Here is a 17,189-nt window from a genome sequence, read left to right on the forward strand (position 1 = left end):
TACTAGATTTAATCAAATTTCAGAACGATGTCAAGGTCATTAATTCGGTATTCGCATATATTTAATGGCATTAAAATGGCACTCAGTGCTTTTAACTTTACGGAAAAATTGCAAGAATAAAAGAGACAGCGCTATTTCTCGCCTTGGTTACCTATATTATGCGTACGACAAACGTTCTTTCTATGATTCATTGTGGGCGCGGATATACAGTAAGCGTGAGAGAGACGGCGAGAAATTGGTAAGTCGGATTAATCACGTGTTGGATATAAAAATAGGTTAGCCAACTTGGGCGAACCTAACATATTTGTGACGTCACGTCACTATAATGGAGTCTAAAATTACACAGTATGGAAAGTGGGCAAATTTTGAGACGTATTTTCTCGTATTTTGCTTATAATTGTTAGTGAAATATCGATGTTCATTAAGTGAGTGCCGCGCCGGGGTGTCATCCTAGTAATTAGAAGAAAATATCGTGTGTTCGTGTCATGCCATTGGAATAAAGTTAACATCGCTTCCTGGACATACATTCAGCTGAATATTCCGTAAGCCGTTTTTCTCTTTTAATCCGGCTTATTTTTAGAAAAATCGAATGCCGACGACTGGGAAATGTAGCCTGTTCATTATACTCGCGACTTTTCTCCAACGCGACTCATTCGAGACGGATATTTTCCGACATTTATACTCGGTTGTCATTTTCGAACTGCACAATGTTTATAAAGTGCGTCCTTCATTTAGTTCCTTGGCTGATTTACTTGAAAACGGTCGCGATTTCTTGAAATATCTTAGTTACAGTCCTTTCTGGCGTAATTAACTTAGTCGATAATATCATGTGCATTCATAAAAACAGTTTAGGTGCAAAATCAAAAGGTCCACTTCGAAAATCGTGCTGATGATTTGATTAATTCTGGAGATATATTTGTAATCTTCCGTTCATCAAGTGCTTCTCGGATGATATAATTCTTATGAATATATTAATAAATATATATACTAAAACATCAATAATTCATAAAACGTTTCCGCAGTTTGTGTACATAAATATATCGATTAATCTACAAGGTTATAGTGCAGTTGCTCTTGTCAGCTGTCACCTTTTGTAGTATCAAATTTCAAGTGATCTTTTGCTCATTACTTTTATTAGTGGAAATAAGTGCTCGTAAAAAACGTATTAGATTCAGTTTAATTAATCGAATTGCAATTAAATGCACACACATCGTCTAGTAAGTATACTTCAATTCCATAATAACAATTAACGCACAAAAGTAGCCTACGCATAGAATTAAGAATAGTCCAGAAGGAGCAGCGTAGAATCATATTTGAATACATCGGACCGTGTCCAAAAATCCCCCCACTTTGTTCGACTTTCGCCGCGCGCATTCGCGATGTCGCCGCGTAATGTTGCACTATAGGAAAAAATATAATCATAACACAAATGTAAAGTAAAAAAAAAGCAATCTGTTAATCTCTCTAAAATTTTATTGTGCACTCGGAAATATTGATTGACACAACAGAGTAGATAACTAAAGGGTCATTTAATTAGAGTAATTGAATTAATGAACTTTGAACTTAAAATAAAAACAAATTTTATTTTACAAAAAACATATATTTTTATATCATGTTAAATATTTAATGTTTTATAGATAATGTTGGTCAAATGTCTACCACAGAGTTGTTTAATTCGAGGTCCAATTTTCATTAGTTCTCTCATTAGATGAGCAAAGTAGGGTAAACAAATTTACTACCCTGGCAACACTAACAAAATTTCCATTTTGATTTCTTCGTCAATCTGACAGATGGAAAAATATTTCCATTTTTAAGTAATGTATTTGTTACTTACACATTTATTTGCTAATTACAATGAAATGTGATCCCATCCTTTTTCTTTAAGATCCTAGCAGTATTTCTACACTTTAAAAGGACACAACACGGCATAGTTGAATTCAAATCAGGAGTTGCGTACTGAGCGACGTCTACAAAGAAACTAATGGGTCAAAACGTAAAACTACTCATTTATGAGTATTTTAGTCACCTTCTGTTTGATGCTCGTATGCGGTTTCTGGACTATTCTTAATTCTATGAACCTACGGCTAATTTTCCAAATTCAGGATTTCAAACGAGTTTTTATATTTTTTAATGTAAATTTCTTACTAAAACTTCATAGTAAATATTGTTATTAGGTAAAATACTTCTTGTGAAATTTAATATAAGATAAATGACAGTACTAATTTACTTATCAAATTACAGTAAAACGAAAAATATCCCGAAAATAATCTTAGACAACTTATTTTTCCCTGTGTATATTTTGCTATAATTTGAAAACGAAAGCAATGATTCTTATCACTAATTTTATAAACAATTTTAACTTTGATTATAAAGTTTTAATGTTGATAATTTTCTCGGCGTTGACCTATAAAATTTCCTTTTAAATTTAGATATGTATAGAAATAGGAATAAAAATACCGGAAATAATTAAGCGGGCAGCCATTTTGAAAATGACCAGTGCTTCTATTTATGAAACTTCAAACACATGTGAACAGAGGACTTACCTAGAAAATAATAATACTTAGGGTTCAGTTTTTAAATAATGTTTCCCCATTTCAAAAAATACATATTTTTTAACTTAAGAAAATTTGTCTGTTCGAATATCCATATTTCTTGATTTCATCCATCTGTTGTTTTTTGTGCAGTTTTATTTCATTACAAATTTAATCAATATAATATAAATTAAATACGTAGTTTATATTTAAGTAGGTTCACCACCACTTAAAAATATATTTTTTAGTATCCATATAAAAACATATCAAAATAGTATATAAAACAAAAACAAACAAACTATTATGCCGTTTCTGTAGGGGTAGGTAGAGAGGATAGAACGCCATATCACTCTGTCGTTGCATACAGACCTCCCTTCCTCTACATCCATACATCTTCCTCTACATCCATACATCTTCTCATGCACACACGCCGATTATTTGTCACGTCCGTCCGTGTACAGGGTGTTCTTTAAACCCTGTCACATCTGAAACCACGATGATCAGTGTGAGCAAGAAGACATATTGGCACATTAAAATATATTTTTAAAACGACTAAAATCTTAAAAAATGGAATATAGAAAAAAAAACAAACAGTTGCTTACTTCTGCAGGGAAGAAACGAGGAGGAAGAGAGGGGAGTCTGATTTGTTTGTAAATAACTTGGATATTAACGTTTTAATAAATAAAAATCGACAATGGTGAATTGCAGTATGTTTGGTTGTACAACAGTAGGAGCGTCAAAAGTGTTAAAAGAGTCAGTTTTCACAGGCAATTGATTTCGAATATTTTCCTTTGATTTACATCGATTTTTGGCATTTATTGTCCCAACGTGTGTATTATATTGCTTAAAAACTTTTCTAATATCAACATATTTACTTTAGATACTATTTTTCCTCAATTTAGGCGATAAATTTGTGAATTAAAGTATGTATACTGTTGATAATGACAGTTGATTACGGGCAATATGTCGGGGCCGCACTAGGCATCCATATAAAGTTTGAGTCTTTATCGAGTAGAGGTCGATTAAAATTTTACTCGAAAATAGCAACGTTAACCTTGAAATCACATATAAAATGACGTGACCAAATTATCAGGCCACTACGACTCGCCGTTTCGGAGATGTGACGGACAAACAAACTCAACACAGGACTTTGGTTTCATGGAGTTGGGATTTATGTCTCAATAAATGTAACATAAGTATATTGTGAATAAAATGAATAAATAAATAAAATATTAAACACACACATGTATTTTCAGTTTTATAAAATAAATATAGGCGAATTATAGAAAAATAAATTTGAATAACCCTGCAATAATAAATACACGGGTACATCCGGTACATATTAAAAAGTATTTACAATGCGAATTAATATCCATTTGGCAATTCTCGACCTGAGAACGGCCCATTGTTTTGCTGCGAACTGTATCGAACTTAATACCCAATAGTCATAGAATGGTTTTCCTACGCTTAGGCTCCTCTATAACTTGGCGCATTATTACTCTGAGATTAAGAAACTAAAAATACAGATAAATGCTATAAATTATTAGAAATCACTTGGAGAAAGTAGATTATTTAGGCTCTTGTTAAACATTTGACGTTTGGATTTGCATCCGTCTGCCCCTGAGGTACAGAAATTTATATTTATTTTTTTAAATGATTTTATCTGTTTACATACAAAATACGCGAGATAAAAGTGTTTTCTACAGGCGCGAGAGCGTTCGGAATAGAAGCGCAGGACGTCGAGAGCTTGATGCCCTGTATAGGCGAACGTGGTTTGGGCTCTCAGAAGGCATCCGCGGTATACAGCCCAGCCAACCGATCGCCTCATCTTGATAACTGACTTTACTAATATGTTCACGGTTAAAACACTCTATTGCTCATTTGTTCGTCCTCTTTTAGAATATGCATCTGCGATCTGGTCTCCCTTCTATGTAGGCCGGATAAATCATATCGAATCGGTGCAACATTGTTTGCTAAGAAAAGTATCATGGATGATCGGCCTCGAGAGGGGAGACTACACTTACGGAGAAATGGAGTCAATGTTAAAAATCTCTAGTCTACAAAAACGTAGAAATAACATTGACTCCATATTTATGTTTAGTTTGCTGAATGGCTTAATTGATGTACCATCGTTACTGGAACAAGTGGCATTCAATGTTCCGATCCGCCGGTTGCGAAATAATAATGTGCTGTTCCTCAATCAACACAGCACAAACTATGGCTTGCATGCACCAATGTCCCGATTGTGTCGTATTGTAAAACTCGAGACAAGATCTGGACTTTTTGGTGCAAGTCTTTATATAATAATAATATAATAAAATAAAATAAGTCCGTCAAATAATTAAATAAATAACAGCTCTCACTAGTAGCTGCCTTAAACCACTGCACACCTTAAATAATAACACCTATTCTCAAAACGGAATATTTTCAATTTCATTTTTTTCAATTTTATTTATTTATTCATATATATGTACATTACAAAATGAAATATCTTAATTCATACATATAGAAATAATTAAAATAATTAGGCATATATAAAAAAAAACACATTAGTATACATGATATCCAAAGAATAATATGTTAAAAAAGTAAGAGAATCTTGTAACGAAAAACTCCCTCAGAGACGTGAAAAATGTCAATGTCCAAAGTGACATTGTTCAACATAGAGATAGCCCCTCCAACAGGCATAACCATTGGCAGGTTGGTCCTGAACCCTCTCCACCATAAGAGAGTAATTCAACTCACACGGTCCCCAAATCATCGAGCCACTCTCGAGTCTACTTCGCACCAACGAGTTATAAAGAATTATCAGTACTCGTGTACTACCAATAAACGGTTTCGTATCCTGATATCTTCAATGAACTACTACAAACTGTTTCGACCTGATCATGAAGATCATGAAATGTCAGGGAACTCACAAAAGTGATGCTTAGATCTTCAACCTTCGCAGTCCGCATAAGATTCTGATCATTCATTCTATAGCGAAAGAAAAGCATTCTCTGGGCTCTGGTGAAAGACATAACTGAGCATATTGAACTATAATTTATTTCGTCTTCCCCATTCAGATTCGTTTTCATTTTGCGGTATTGGGCCGTAGTGCGGTGCCAAGATCAGAGGAAAATAGGCGTTATGCAAGCGTTATATAGGTGAAATTTGTTTTTTACCGAGTAAATACCCGAACTCCGGACAGCCTTCATTCCGTCAATGGCTATACCGATTAAATAATCAAAACAAATTATAAATAATCGATCGATCCGTTTCGAGACTTCTAGCAATCGATTCAACAAACCGGTCTCCATGGCAACGGGACAAAGGCTCGCATTCTAATTGTTGTCTACATTCGAATGATGCAATGTACCGATGACGACTCCAGTATCAAAATGACAATAATTTATACTAACTTGACAAACGAAAAAAAATACATTAAAAAAAATCGCGTGAACGAAGCGTGTGATTTTAATCTGTTATTATTCACAGGTAAAAAAAAACGTGTATAAATAATCATAAATGTTTTGTGAGTATTAAGGGCGTATCGTAATAGATTGGAAACTCTTTGCGAAGGGAATATTGAAGTCTCTGATTATGATACTCATTAATTAATTCCAACATCGCTTGCTTCGAAAAATAGCGTGGATGCTCGGACTAGAGAGAGATAATTATTCTTATGCTGAAATAGAGTCAATGTTAAATATTTCTAGTCTACAAAAACGTAGAACTAATATTGACTCCATATATATGTTCGGCATACTAAATGGTATAATCGATGTTCCATCATTACTGGGACAAGTAAAATTCAATATTCCGACTCGTAGATTGAGAAACAATGAAGTACTGTTCATCGATCAGCATAGAACAAACTATGGCCTAAATTCTCCAATGACCCGCCTTTGTCGTATTGTTAACTCGAGACAGGATCTGGACTTTTTTGGTTTAAGTTTACAACGATTTAAACGAGCACTAAATAAATAGTCCAGATCTTGTCTCGATGTCCCTTATGTTTGTCAATGCTTCTTTCTTTTTTCTTTAAATGTTTTAAACTATTCTTTTATTGTAATATTTAAACCTTATAAATTGTATACATGGACAATGTCCGTTAATAAATAAATAAATAAATAATTTCAAACTGCATATTCCTGTAGAACAAATCAACTCCTTTTTGTTAAACTTTTTGAATTTACCTACTCAGGAGGATTGCAGGAAAATAACTGACCTAATATTTTTATATGAAATCATTAATTCTAAATTCGATTGTTGCGAACTCCTGGATTTAATAAACTTTAATATACCAATATGTAGAACTAGACAAAATAGCCTATATTATTGTCACCCTTCTCAAACCAACTATCTTAGTCACTCACCAATACCGCGTGTACACAGACTAGGAAACGAATGTACCTCTTATATTGACATTTTCATCACAAAAAATACTATTTATAGTTTTTTTTAACACTCCAATATTTTTAAATTTTTATACTCGTATCTTTAAAATTATTAATGTTTGAATACATCGGACCGTGTCTGAAAATCCCCCCACTTTGCCCCACTATCGCCGCGCGCATGCGTAAAGTCGTCAAATCGCAAAAAATATAATAATAACACAAATGTAAGAAAATTATATATTTTTTTTAAAGTTCTCTAAAATTTGATTGTACACGCGGAAAAATTGATAAGACACAATATAGTAGAAAGGGTCATTTAATAGAATTAATTAACTTTTTTATTTTACATAAAGCGGATATTTTTATGTCATGTTAAATAATAATATATATGATGAGCAAAGTAGCGTGAATAATTTGACTACACTGGCAACACTAACAAAATGTCCATTTTGTTTTCTTCGACAATCTGACATATGGAAAAATGATTCGATTTTTAAGTAATGCATTTGCTACTTAAACATGAAATGTGATCCCATCGTGTTTCTTGTTGATCCCAGCAGCATTTTTACTCTTTAAAACGACACAACACTGCATAGTTAAATTCAAATCGGGAGTTTCGTACTGAGCGACGTCTACAAAGAAACTTATGGTTCATAAGTTTTTTACTGATTTAATTTTTAAGATCCTCATGACTTTTTAACTTGTTTTAACTATGTATTTATTTTTAAAATTTTTATTACATCTTTTACTTTATTTTTTAATATGCTGTTTTTTTTTTCTTTCTTTACATATGCTTTTTGCTGTACAACATACATTCATTTTTTTATTGTGACTTTAAATATGTTTCTTACTATGTATTCTGTTTTTATTTCGCATTTTACTGAGTTAAAAGTATTTTTATAGACATATTTATATATTTTCATGGTTTTTTTTACTATGTTTTCACTGCATTTATTACTTTGTTTTTATAATTGATTTTTTTTGCTACGTTTTTTTTACTACATTTTTATACTATGTTTTTACTACATTTTTACTATGTTTTTATTACATTTGACTATGTTTTTACTACATTTTTTACCATGTTTTTACTCCATTTTTTACTTTGTTTTTCACTTTGTCCTGTATCTTTATAACTGTTTCTATAAATTGATTACTGTTTTTATATTTTTTGACTGTTTTAGAACGGGGTAAATAACCCTAGTTAGACAGTCAAAGCAACTTTACATAAATTATAATTTTGTGTATGTAATATAATGATAATAAATAAATAATAATAAATAAATAACGTAAAATTACTCGTTTATGAGTAGTTTAGTCGCTTTCTGTTCGATGCGCGAATGCGGTTTCTGGACTCTTCTTAATTCTATAATTAAAATATAAATTATACAAATTTAGATTCATACATAAACAAATATACAACATAATAGTAATAATATCATTGAAATCAATAGATTTTTTTATTATTTATAAACAGAATTGAAATGATAATTTGACTTGCTTTATCTATGGTCAGTTCGGTTTGCTTTTGTAGTAGAATTTAGAATTTGTCAACAGAATAAGGATGCAACGTCGCCATTGACTAACGAATCGTCGTATTTTTTCATGGCGATAGTTTGAGGACCGGCATTCGATCAGGCTACTTTCCGTCGCGAAAAAATACAGCATTCCTTTCGAAAAGTTCTTATTGCTAAACGACAAATCTAATTAATTACCTAACTAATTTCTCCAGTAAGAGTAAATTATATATGCATACATCGTACATACGTATTCCTATTTTATTTAATTAAATATTCCACAAGTATTTATTTATTTATTTTTGCACCGCAACAGGCCAGGAGGCCCAATTGCAGTGGTGAATTACATCACAGAACACCCAGACTTGAGAACAATCACATTTTATTTTTTGTGTTCTCGCCAGGATCGAACCCGGAACCTTTCGTGTGTGAGTCAAGCGTCTTGACCACTACACCACGGAGGCCGCCTAGTATGGTGCATAAAATATACATATTATTAAGGAACTGCATGTTTATATTTATTTATAATCTCAGCATTCATCTCGTCGCATTTATATAAATATGTACAACAGGGGTACTCGACTCACAGGTAGTAGTTTTTTTTATGATCATTTTTATTATTCCCTTTCCGGACATAATGGTGCATAGGGCACTGCATTGGTACATCAACCCCAGCGCATCTCGATCGTTTTTGTAACGTGAAAGTAAGATGGTCAGTCGTATGCTTCAGGGCCGCGATTATTTTTTTTATTTTGTATATATATTTGAACCCCTGTATTTAGTAGCCTTACGTGTCATGTACAAGGCTAAGGTACTCGGGAAAAAATCGTTTTTTTTTGTCTTGGAAATGGGATGTTTGATCATTGATTTTGGTTTATTACCTTTATGAGTCCAATCACCATTGTTGCAAAGTACAAGAACAATGGCGCGTGATAACTACTTTTAACTACAGTGCGGATATCTGTTAAGGATATTCCATCTTTCCTGCGTTCTGCTTCAAGACTATGGCGTTGTAAACTGAAAAATGGGCACTGAAATAACAGATGTTCGATACTCTGTGAAGAAATATCATCGCATGGACAATAGTTATCATTTCTTAATTTAAACCAATATAGGTAACTTCTCATAGCTCCGTGTCCGGTTAAAATTTGGGTCGTTTCGGAAGTACTTTGGTGATGACGGAAGTTTGCCGCATCAGCCAGCGTTGGGAAAAACATTTTAGTGATTTTACCTGTAGAAGAAACGCAGCCGCGATTATGAACGGCTATCTTCATCGGTATAAACTGATATCTATATTTATGTATAAAAGTGTGTATATTTATATGAAAATTTTAAGTATCTGTCGGTTGCCGGTAATTGAACATGTTATGAAAAAAACATTGTAAACATATTCTATTTTTTATACAGAAAACTTAATTTTACTTTGTAGATCAAATTGAAAATACATTTTAACTTCCCACCAGAATACGCACCATGGGCCGCGATTATGAACGCTATCTTCATCGGTACGTATCAAGACGGTACAAAGTAACATCGATATTTATTCACAAAAATGTGTATGTTTATATCAAAATTAAGTATATTCGTCGGTGACCTATAATTGAACCAGTTTAGAAAAAAAAATGTAAACGTGTTCTATTTTTCATACAGGAAACTTAATTTTACTTTGTAGATAAAATTGAAGATAACTTTTAACTTTACATTAGGCGGTAGAACGGTCATAATCGAGTATTTAAAGGTAAGCAGAGTGTATAGTATATCGCTAGTCCAAAACAACAGTGGGATATCTCCAAAGAACATATTCTGAGAAAATTCGACTTTGAAGTGTGTAAAGGGTTTGACTGAATTAAATTATTAGACGTAGATTATGAATACTATGTTTTCACATAGCTAAGTATATAACGCATAGTAAAACTATGCAACTAGGCAGATACTCGTGAAACATTTCAATGAATCCCATTGAATAATCCGGTATCAGCGACTTACAGTATTGATGACAGGCTACGTAGCAAAGTATAAGTGTGTATGTGTGATAAAACAAAAAGTAGTGATCTCAGAAAAAAACATTTATTTTTTATCTTATTAAATAACTCAATTAAAAGCGGTATGCCAAATTTCACAGCTTTACTACGTAAGATCAGCGAAATATTAGGAGTTGATTTTTAAAAAATCTTTAAAACGCTCTCCTGTAAAATTGACTTTTTTCAGTTACACAGTTGTACGTAGGATGTGTCGAAGTTATGTCGTCAATTTTGCTGACAAATGTCATTCTAATCAAGCTATATTTTAAGGACTATAGTAAAAAGTCAGTCGGGAAAAGCCACAGGTAAAATCCATACTCCCCGAGGCACAGATAATGCAGAATTTTTTTCTGCATCCTCTCTATCATTATGGAATACGTGGTTTCATTTGGCGACCAAATGATAGAATTAAATTCCAAGCGACATATTAACATATTTGCATCTAAAAATCGGAAATTTCGGGTTTATCTCACTGTTGCTTTGGGCTAACGATATATGTATGCATACTGTAGAACTCACAGTACGTATGTATTCAAGGTTTCGCCTTGCCGGATGCGACCCGACCGTTGCAAATCAGCCGTTCGGAAGCTCGCTTCGGCCTTCGCGCGGATTCCCCGCTATCCTCGACGGGGTGGATGTAGAAACGTAATATGCATTTATTTGCTGATTCATTAATTCGCAAATAATTTATTGAATTACGTTTATAAGGACGCGAGTCACGACTCCGAGTGACTTTAGTCCTGTAGTCGAGACGAATAATATGCTACAATAATAATATCGGCAATAATAATAATAATTATGTCGGCGTCGTGGTGTAATGGTCAGCGCGTTTGCCTACCATGCAAGAGGCCTCGGGTTCCATTCCCGACATGGTTAATATAAAATTTTTATTTTAAAGAGTGTTTTTACATTGGAATATTTCATTGTTTAATTTTTTGCTCCCATAGACAAGTATAATATTTTTGTGTTATATAAGAAAGAGAAAAGAAAACATTACGTAAAAGATTAGAAGGTACTTTTTTTTATTATGTCGGCCTCGTGGTCTAATGGTCAGCGCGTTAGCCTGCCATGCAAGAGGTCTCGGATTCGATTCCCGACATGGTTGATGTGAAATGTTTATTTAAAGGAGTGTTTTCACACTAGAATATTTCATAGTCCCTAGACTGGTACCTGAAGCGTAAGACTGAGCATCTTACCTTCATGTAACAAAAATAATACCGAGTATACTTGTTTACCTAAATTGAAAAGTAATACTAACTTACATTTATCTATTATTAAAATTGAATTTAAAGACATTAAAAATAGCATACTGCAACTTGAATCTAAATTCAGTTATGGTCCTGACAAAATCCCATCTATGTTTTTGAAAAAATGTGTTGATTGTCTCTTGTATCCTTTGCATATAATCTTTAGACAAAATCCCATCTATGTTTTTGAAAAAATGTGTTGATTGTCTCTTGTATCCTTTGCATATAATCTTTAGACAAAATCCCATCTATGTTTTTGAAAAAATGTGTTGATTGTCTCTTGTATCCTTTGCATATAATCTTTAGACAAAATCCCATCTATGTTTTTGAAAAAATGTGTTGATTGTCTCTTGTATCCTTTGCATATAATCTTTAGACAAAATCCCATCTATGTTTTTGAAAAAATGTGTTGATTGTCTCGTGTATCCTTTGCATATAATCTTTAGACAAAATCCCATCTATGTTTTTGAAAAAATGTGTTGATTGTCTCTTGTATCCTTTGCATATAATCTTTAGACAAAATCCCATCTATGTTTTTTTTTTAAAATGTGTTGATTGTCTCTTGTATCCTTTGCATATAATCTTTAATAAATCACTGTCAGAGGGACAATTTCCTAATGCATAAAAATCCCGTTTCCTAACCCCGATTTTTAAGGGTGGTGATAGGAGTGACATTACGAATTATTGTCCAATAAGCATATTATCTGCCATCCCTAAACTCTTCGAAAAAATTGTTTTTAATAAACTACTTGCATCAACAAACTTAAAGCATATAAAAGCAACCTCTCAGCATGGATTTATGTATGCTAGATCTACACTAACTATTTTAATGTTATACGAAAATGTCATAGCAAATTCATTTACATTGAGAAAACAGGTAGATTATATTTACACTGACTTTAGCAAGGCCTTTGACAAGGTATGTTTAAAAATTCTGGTCGCCAAACCATCAAATCTAGGAATAAGTGGTCCTATGATTAAATGGTTTCAAAGCTACTTGACTGATAGAACACTAACGGTAAAAATTTGTAACACTTTATCCCAATCTTTCTGTGCTACTAGCGGTGTTCCTCAGGGTTCCCATCTGGGCCCAATACTGTTCATCGTCTTTGTTAATGATATAATGGATGTATTTGATGATGTGGACATATTGCTGTTTGCCGATGACATGAAGATTTTTAAAGTTATAAATTCCGTAAATGATTGTGTGACTCTGCAACGTAATTTAGATAAAATGTTCCAGTGGTGCTTCACCAATAAACTACAATTAAATATCAAAAAACGTTACATAATGAGATTTTTTAGAATAAAAAACCCAATTTTATTTGATTATTTGATGGGTAATATGCAATTAGGCTTCTAAAGTGGGCGATCTGGGTATCGTTTTTGATCAAAAATTATCCTTTATTAGGCACATGAATAATATAACTAGTAAATCTCTAAAAATGTTAGGCTTCATGTTACGTGTGACTAAGGAATTCAAAAACATAGGCACTTTGAAGTTGATGTATACTTCATTAGTGAGAAGCCAGTTAGAGTATAACTCTACAATATGGACTCCTTACTCCTTACTACAACTGTCACCAAAATTCTCTTGAAAGAGTCCAAAAAAATATCTTATGGTATATAAATTTTAAACTTAGAATCAGTCATGCATTTTTTAAATTACGATTTTTTACTAAAAACATTAAATTTGTTAAAACTTAACGATAGAAGAAAAAATACAGACCTTTTAAATTTATTCAAAATTGTAAATTCAAAATGGGATTGCCCTGAACTATTGTCTCTCATCAACTTCAGGGTGCCTGGAAGAATGAATAGAAAGGTGCCACCGTTTTGTAGCAACAATTCACGGACTGTGTATACTTGTAATGCCGTATTAAATAGACTTCATGAACTCGACAATAGTTATTCCCACGTATCTGATATATTTGGTGTAGGGTATTGTTCCTATAGAACAAACCTTTTGAACTTTTTCAAAGATGGTGAATAGTAATTATATTTATTTATTCATGCATTTCATAATATATACAGTTTTTTGTTCACTTTGCCCAGCTGTATGAAAGTGTACTTATGATTTTCTTGTTGTATTACTGTAGAATGTCTTATTATTTTTAAATTCTACTGAATATGCTGTATAATTTTTAGGTTATTTTTTAAAATATAAATCTTGCATAATTTTTATTCCAGCATAATAGTAATTTCATCATGCGTCAATGCCATTATTATCTGTTTAAAAAATGCACAAAATCATATTATGTACATGTCTTCATAAAATTCCTACGTATAAACCAATATATAAGTTTTTAATTAGTGATTTAAAATAGTAACAAATCACCTAGAAAGTTAGTATGTATCTAGCATACTCGTACATCACCCTTTGACTACTAATGTGATTCCTGAAGTACACGAATTCGATGATCAAAAATGATACATACATATTTATACCTCAAAACTATGTAAATATATTAGTTTATACATCTATTTACCATTTAAAAAATATTTACAATACGTGAAAGTAATATCTTACCTAATAAAAAAGTTTAAATCCTTGTGATGCCCAGCCAATTTGAACCGCTTTTGGCATCGTTATAAAACTTAAATAACAGAACACGCGTGGGCTAACAACATATAAACTATATTTTTTCATGTAGAGAATATTTTTGACTAGATGTGTACAAAAAATTGAGTAGGTTGGTTAAAAAAAATAAGGAGATATTATTATTATTATTCGTGTACCTGAGGAATGACGCTGGTAGTGAAAGGGTTGAATAAATATTGGTTTGGGCGAATGAGACAATCCATTTTACTTCTTCCCAGCTCCACTGTCCATTTTTTATAGCCTTTTTGAACATTTTCCAGTTTTTTTTTGTTTTTTTTAATAAAAAATAAATATTTGCGTTCTTTTAATTTACCCAAATATTTAATTTTTAGGGCCATTTTTTAATTTATTTTTAAAAAATTATTTATTGGGGATATCAACAGTAATACATGTAACAAAAATATAACAAATAAAATATACAGCGAATAAAACCAATGACAGATATCCACAGAAATACATTAAATACACGTACAATACATACTAGTGTGATTGTGTGAGTGTAAGTAAGTGAGAGGGTGGGTGAGTGGGTGTTATATTGAAATGAGGGTGGACATGTGTGTAAATATTGCACAAGTGTCAAGTGTCGAAAATATAAATATATATAAAATATTAAGAATTAGAGATTAAATATAGTAAAATAAAATAAGATAAAATAAGACTTTATTATTGAAACTAAGTAAAAGACAAAAAAGTATGTTTTAAGACGCGCATTTTAAATGTTATTCTTTTACAATCAAATGGATCAATAAGGGGAAAGTTCAAATTATATTCACTAGCAAAACGTGTAAGTGGAAAGTTCTGGGCATAGTTCGTACGAACTGCTGGCAGATGAAATAGAGAGCTGATGACGGGTGCGGTAGCCGGGGACATTTAATGATAACTCCGACAAAAGAGCCGGACTATCAAGGCGTCCACTAAGTATGTCATGAAGCACCCCCATGTCCAACAGTAGACGGCGATCTTCTAAAGTGAGCAAGTGGTGTTTTTTGCAGGAAGACATATAATTGAGATCGGTATACCTGCATCTCCAGTTAAGATGTCTAAGAAATTTTCAACGAGTTGTAAATAACCCACTATTATAAAATGGAAATAAAGTTGGAGTAGAGTGGGATTCGAACCACGGACCATTGGTCCGTGAGTCCGAGACACTAGCCACAGGACCACAACCCGATTTAGTTACTAATTGTTTAAATGGACAGTGGAAGTAGGTAATGTAGCTATGTGAGAGTTATTGTCTCTCTGCGAAAGAAGTTCTGTTTGTAGAGAAATCAGAAAATGTAATTTATACAGAACAATAATAAGCTTGGTCCAACATTTATCATTTATTTATTTATCATTATTTATCATTTATTTATTCATATATATGTACATTACAAAATAAAATATCTTAATTCATACATATAGAAATAATTAGGTAAAATTAGGTATATGTAAAAAAAAACACATTAGTATACATAATATCCAAAGAATAATATGTTAAAAAAGTAAGAGAATCTTGTAACGAAAAACTCCCTCAGAGACGTGAAAAATGTCAATGTCCAAAGTGATATTGTTCAACATAGAGATAGCCCTTCCAACAGGCATAACCATTGGCAGGTTGGTCCTGTATATTGGAATGTGAAACAGTCTATGTTGACGCTGTCTAAGGCAATTATCAGGAACATAAAAGTTAATGCTCCGCATAATTTCAGGGTTGTCAATAATACCGCGCAACAATCGAAAGAAGTGCGTTGTTAAATACACATTCCTTCTAGTCTTCAAACTGCTGTAGCCGAGCATACCCTGGAGGAACTCGTGGGATAAAGCCATGGATAATATCCGCACTCCCTCATGTAGAGAAACCGAAGAAATTTCTTCTGAACCCTCTCCACCATAAGAGAGTACTTCAACTCACGCGGTCCCCAAATCATCGAGCCACTCTCGAGTCTACTTCGCACCAACGAGTTATAAAGAATTCTCAGCACTCGTGTACTACCAAAAACCCTAGCAGTACGCAAGACGAATCCTAACATCTTCAATGAACTACTACAAACTGTTTCGATCTGATCATGAAATGTCAGGGAACTCACAAAAGTGATGCCGTATTGTATGTATCACTTTTGTGTATCGTACCGTATCGTATGACGTATTATGTTTCTATTATGTCTCATCTATTTACGAGTAATTTTATTTCCTTAAGTATACAAAACGTGCCTTCATTTTTCTTCCTTTGTACGAACGTCGCACATATGCACATGAACGTGAACTTGGATATTAATTTCCTGTTAGTGTCCTATAAGGTACGAGTATGTAGCCAGCCGATGAGCTATGTATTTAGTTCCTCTAGGTCAGTGGTATTAAAGCTTTTTAACGAGGAAGTTTAGTGCTACGGGACATTGAGGATAAAAAACGTTTTTTTTACACGCGATAAAAAATATAGCTTTTTTTTTTTATTTGAAAATTTATTTATAAACCCTTACGGATTATAACATTCATTTTACATAAAATAATATATACATTTTTCATTTATACTCTGTTGTTAAAAATAATATTTTTTACATCTTTTGTAAAGTTTGTCTGAGTCTTTTGTTTAGTTTTGTCTGGTAGTTTATTGTATAATTTCAGTCCCTGGTTCATTAGTCTTGATTGTCCTTGTCTTGTTTTAGAAAGTTGTATATGGTATTTGTTTTATTTAATTATATCACTAAATTTCTCGAAAACGTACGAAAAAAATATATAAAAATTATTTAAATAAATCTGATCTGCTTTAAACTAACAATGTTTGATTATGTCCAAATGCTTGCAGACTGGCTGGATTTCCTCCCTAGGGAGTTGATCATATTTAAATTTATTTCAACAGAGAGGCAAAACATTTTTGAGAAGGGAATATGGAAGTCTAGGAATTTACAGGGCTTA

General features: G+C 32.5%; 1 protein-coding gene across 6 annotated transcripts in view; it reads left to right on the plus strand.

Moving 5' to 3' along the window:
* The first annotated feature begins 300 nt into the window (after positions 1–300).
* LOC148278886 (ubiquitin carboxyl-terminal hydrolase 2-like) overlaps positions 301–17,189 on the plus strand; it is a 60,220-nt gene continuing 43,331 nt past the window's right edge. For 4 of the 6 annotated variants that reach the window (XM_088230730.1, XM_088230732.1, XM_088230735.1 and 1 more), the window contains exon 1: positions 301–542. The gene's annotated coding sequence lies outside the window, so the exon portion shown is untranslated. Of the gene's footprint in view, positions 543–1,037; positions 1,218–17,189 lie in introns of those variants that run through there. The other 2 variants (XM_088230733.1, XM_088230731.1) reach the window with 2 other exon arrangements.

Source organism: Micrasema longulum, unplaced genomic scaffold (assembly GCF_059751315.1).
Source record: "Micrasema longulum isolate JH-2025_06_02 unplaced genomic scaffold, ASM5975131v1 h1tg000812l, whole genome shotgun sequence".
Taxonomy (NCBI): domain Eukaryota; kingdom Metazoa; phylum Arthropoda; class Insecta; order Trichoptera; family Brachycentridae; genus Micrasema; species Micrasema longulum.